The sequence below is a fragment of the Hydra viridissima genome, unplaced genomic scaffold (assembly GCF_058129835.1).
Source record: "Hydra viridissima isolate aposymbiotic clone 2 unplaced genomic scaffold, HvirCarnegie_v1 scaffold_9, whole genome shotgun sequence".
NCBI lineage: Eukaryota > Metazoa > Cnidaria > Hydrozoa > Anthoathecata > Hydridae > Hydra > Hydra viridissima.
This window is the reverse complement of record NW_028324308.1, coordinates 196,298-201,487: the sequence shown is the minus strand read 5'-3', so window position 1 is coordinate 201,487 and position 5,190 is coordinate 196,298. Positions and strand designations below refer to the sequence as shown.

General features: G+C 30.6%; 1 pseudogene; it reads left to right on the top strand.

Moving 5' to 3' along the window:
• Positions 1 to 1,185: 1,185 nt before the first annotated feature.
• LOC149883474 (uncharacterized) lies at positions 1,186 to 3,494 on the top strand (annotated as a pseudogene).
• The last annotated feature ends 1,696 nt before the right edge of the window (positions 3,495 to 5,190 follow it).

Sequence of the window (5,190 nt, the reverse complement as noted above, 5' to 3'; positions counted from 1 at the left end):
GCACATTTTAACCATTTAAATACAGCACTTTTTAACCTTTAAAGACTGATGGACACAGTTCACAAATATAGGTTTTAGGTATAAAATGATGTGACCCCGGAAGTTTCAACGGATTTAGGTTACTAATACCATATGTTTTAAAGATCTAACTTTAAAAAAATCTAATGAGTGGCCCTTTTTGAGAAAATTTGTTTTTAAAATTAAAAAAAAATTCATTATATTTTTTAGAACTTTTAATGGTTTAACTTCTTTAATTAGTATTTAAATCAAAAGTATGCTTGATAATACAACGTTTATTACTAATTTTTGTTAAATATAACAAGACTGCAACATTTGAGTCAAAAAGCAAAAAAATGCAATCTGTTTCTCATTCTATATCAAAAGTATGCTTGATAATACAAAGTTTATTACTAATTTTTGTTAAATATAACAAGACTGCAACATTTGAGTCAAAAAGCAAAAAAATGCAATCTGTTTCCCATTCTATATATTGATATATAGAATGGGTAGCCATATTCCATAAATAGTCCAATCTAGACACACACACACACATTTGCTTTTTTTGTTATTTACATTTATTTATCAATATTGTAATGAATTAAAATAAAATAGTATTTTTATAAAAAATAAGAAGTCAGTACAAACTGCAATAAATCCAGTTCTTCTCATGTTCACTCTCTGAACTTAAATATATAACAACACATACACTTATGTGCCTTAAATAGATAATCCGCAAAACTAAAAAATAAAATCTGCAAAAGTAGTTTAAAGAACCAAAAAGTTATGCCACGTCTGCTCTCTAAAAAGAATAAATATAAAAGAAGTCATGAGGACAATCAAAGACTGGTTTGTGCCTGCTGCCACCTCAAAGATTTAAAATGTATACCCATTTACCTGAAACTGGAAAAATTGATCAAAGATCAGATCAATCCCAACTATTCAAAACATGTGTTTGAGTATCCAACAGGTAAAACTTATATTGAACATTTTCTGTACAAGATGTTTAGTATTATTATCAATTCAATACTGTCTTTTGACAGAATATTGAACGAAATATTTTATAAAAAAAAAACATGTCTTACTGCTCACTCACAGCAATGTTCTTTGTTAAAAATAGATGTTTATTCTGAATCCATAAGAGCAGTTTTATTCTACTTAGGAATTTGTTCATCTTGCAAATCATACATGTACAAGCTGGCTTCCAATAATCCTATTCCAATAAATGTTATTGAAAACTGGAAGCAAAGGGATTTAATGCTTTTCAAGTCTGGAAGAGATTGTAGCATACATTGCACAGTCTGTGCTATGGCAAAATCCACGGATCGTAAGATGTTAAGGAAAACCAAAGCTAGAATAGAAAAGTCAAAATCAGAAAAACCTCTTCTTTTATGTCCTAACTGCTTTTGCAATCGTGGTAAAGGTATACCCCACAAATGTTCTCCTGGACAGGAGAAGGTAAATGTTTCAAGCCTGCTAAACAGCAGATCATTAAAGGTACAACAGCAAGTTACTTCAATTTTGCTCAAAAGCATTTATGCATCTTCACAGAAAAACCTTGGCGAAGAGATCAATATTTCAACAGGTTAGGTTATTTATTATACTATAAATAAAATGTAAAATGATACCTTTTGTATTTTCAGCATTAGCCATTTTTAAATATGCATGTATGAGTTAATAAATTTTATTACAGGAGGATCATTAATTCCTGTAATCCTTGGAAAACCAAGTGAACAAACCAGGAAAGTGAAGTTTGAAGAGATCCAGCCCCTTATGAACAAACTAGGACTTAGTCAATATATGAATAAGCTAATGTTATAGGGGCTTCGAAAATGCGGTATAAAATTAGAATCATTCACAGAAGCAAAACTAGATGAGAGGAGCAAGATCCTATCAGATTTTTATGCTGTCAAGACCATTCAAGCTGAAGAGAAGATAAACAATAGGCTTACAAAAGTAGTTGCAAGAGACCTTGCTTATGTTGAAGACCTTACAGAGTTTCTCAACTTCGTCATGGATTTCAGAGTTCAAAATTACCACTGTACTCTTGTCAGAGTTGGAACTGATTCAGGTGGCCAAAGTTAAAAATGAGGGACATAGATATAAGTTGATCATTCTTTTAATCTATTATTTAGTAAAATAATCCCTGAATTGCATATTCAATTTAGGTGGAGGTTTATTGAAAGTAATCTGTAACGTATTTGACCCTGAACAAGAGAGAGAGGATGACATGAGGGACAAAGGAACATACTCTGGGATCAATGGGGCTGTCGCTCTTGCATATGCAGATAAATTACAAGAAACCCATGAAAACCTATTGCAGATTGTCGAGAGCCTAAATCTGCATAAATGCAAATATTCTCTTGCATCAGACATGAAAATCATCAACATATTGTTGGGAATTTCGGTATAATATATTATAATCCAAGTTTATACTTTTTACATTACTTGAACACATACACATGTATTACTTGATAAAATGTAATTTAGGAGCCTTATATTATTTTAGGCTCACGGAGGAAAATATTCCTGTGCCTGGTGTGAAGGTACATCAACTATTGCTGCTGGAGATCTCAAAACTTTGAGATCTTTAGATGATTGGTATACACTGTATTACGAGTCTAGATTGCCACACTAAAGAAGGCAGGATTTCAAGGTGACTTTAATGAACATAATTGAAGATCTTTATAAAGTTTTGCCTTAAAAATTTCTACATTTTATCAGTTTTTAATAAATATTACTTTTACATAGAATGTTGTGAAACCATGCTTGATCAAGGAAGAAGACAAATCCAAGTTGTTGTTAGATGTTATATCTTTGCCAGAACTTCACATGCTGATGGGCTTTGTAAATCATATGTCATCATTTCTAACCAAATTGTGGCCCGAGTTTGAGATGTGGGTTTCAAGCTTAGGATGTATAAGAAAAGGATATCATGGTGGAACTTATGAAGGAAATGCTTCAAAACGGATACTAGAACAGTGCGATGAGCTGAACAATCTGTTACCAGTAGAGCTACTACCTCTATTAGAACCCTTGCAAAAGTTCCGCGTGGTAGTTCAAGGAACATTTGGAAACTGTTTGAATCCCAATTACAAAGATGACATTCAGGCATTTACGCAATCTTATGTGGTTACCCAAGAATACTGTAATGATGTAGGCTATAGAATGTCTCTTTTTGCTTTTAATAATATTGTTTGCCCCAGTACATTTTTTAGTATTTCACTATAGTTTATACAAAATACTTTTCTTAAAAAGAATCTGATCTTGAAAAGAAACTGACTGTCACTTGGAAAGTATATACTATTACAGCACACTTAGAAGACTTTTTCTCCAGATCAGGGCGTTCTCTTGGAAGATATGCAGAGCAGGCTTCTGAAGCAGCTCATGCTAAAATGAAGCCTGTTATCAACAGGTTCAGTGTTTCCCAAATGAGCAAAAAAGATCTTACAAGAACCAAGAGAATTGTAGAGGTGTTTAGTAGTGCAAACCTGTAATCAAAGAACTTTATCAAAGTTATATGTAGTAACAAAAGATTTTTTGTCATCGATTTTTTCACTAAAATGTTGTAGTCTTGTAATATTTAACAAAAATTAGTAATAAACGTTGTATTATCAAGCATACTTTTGATTTAAATTCTATTTAAAGAAGTTAAACCATTAAAAGTCCTAAAAAATATAATGAATTTTTTTTTAATTTTAAAAACAAATTTTCTCAAAAAGGGCCACTCATTAGATTTTTTTAAAGTTAGATCTTTAAAACATATGGTATTAGTAACCTAAATCCGTTGAAACTTCCGGGGTCACATCATTTTATACCTAAAACCTATATTTGTGAACTGTGTGGAGGATGCACTTGAACAAAACTACTACCTTTGACTTTTTTAAATTCTGCATCTTTAGGCTAGTGCTGAGCACAAATTCGCTTATAATCTGTAAACACCAAGTTTGCATTTGAAAGTTTTTTAATCCATAACTTGCGATCCTCGGATTCACAGACAAAGACATACCAATTTTATCTTCACCATTTTTTAAAACGCATTCAAACATTGGCTGACCATTTCCTGACTCTAAAACATTGCAAAAACAATCAAACTGATCACTTTCAGTTATAATTTTCCGGAGTGCACTGTAGCCTTTATTGCATTTATAAGACCCTGAATAAAATTCTTCAACAGATACTCCAATATTCACTACACTATCCCATAATAACTTTTTCATCTAAACCAGAAGAACTATTAACTACTATTAGTTAATTAATTCCAGTTATACTATTACAGCTTGAAGAACCATAACCTTATATTCTCTTCACTTACTTTGAAATTATAGAAAATAATTTCATTTTTGTAAACTTCGTTTGCGATTTGAGTCTGATCATTTTCTGGCGATATCAGAAATTTACTTCAGATTAAAGAAAGAAACAGTAAAAACACCAAGTTTTATAAAACGAAACAAAATACAGAAAGAAATTATTTTGTTATTTATTTGAACAAAATACAGACACGCAATTATTTCTTTAAAGTTAAATAATTTTGCAGACCTGGAATCTCTTGACACATTCGGTTAAAAGTTGTAAAAAAAGACTGATTTTTTAAATAGTAAATTCTACATAACAAAAATAACAAACCTTTCTCTTTCTACTTTTCTTAATAAAACAGGTCTTACTTTTCCTAATTGTCAAAAAAAAATCAAAATTCCTTTGTTCTTTAGTGTGTATTTTTAAATGCCCCCGAACGTCGGTAATCTGCCCCCGAACGTCGATAATCTTAAAAGTGAATTTTATTTGCATGGTTTCGTCAAAACAACATTTTTTTTTTTTGAAAACAAAAGAACAACGTTCTGACTGTATAACGCACAAGTTTTTGTTTACAAAGTAAGGTGAATTCGCATTGTATAAAACATTTTAAATAGGTTACATGGAGTTGTTTCACTACTTGGTAATTTACAGATCCACGGATATTAGGAAAATCTATATACGAAAGATCGCCGTTTATTGCAAATATCCATATCTATTTATAAAGTTTTAAAAAAAGTGTTTGCAAATAAAACATCATAATAAGAATTAACTGTAATAATAAATTTATTACAGTTAAGCAAAAGTTTTTATAAATATAAAAATGAATTTTTTTTATTTAGTAACTAATAATATTAAAGAAAAACATATCAACATAAGTACAAGTCATTTTTTGAATTT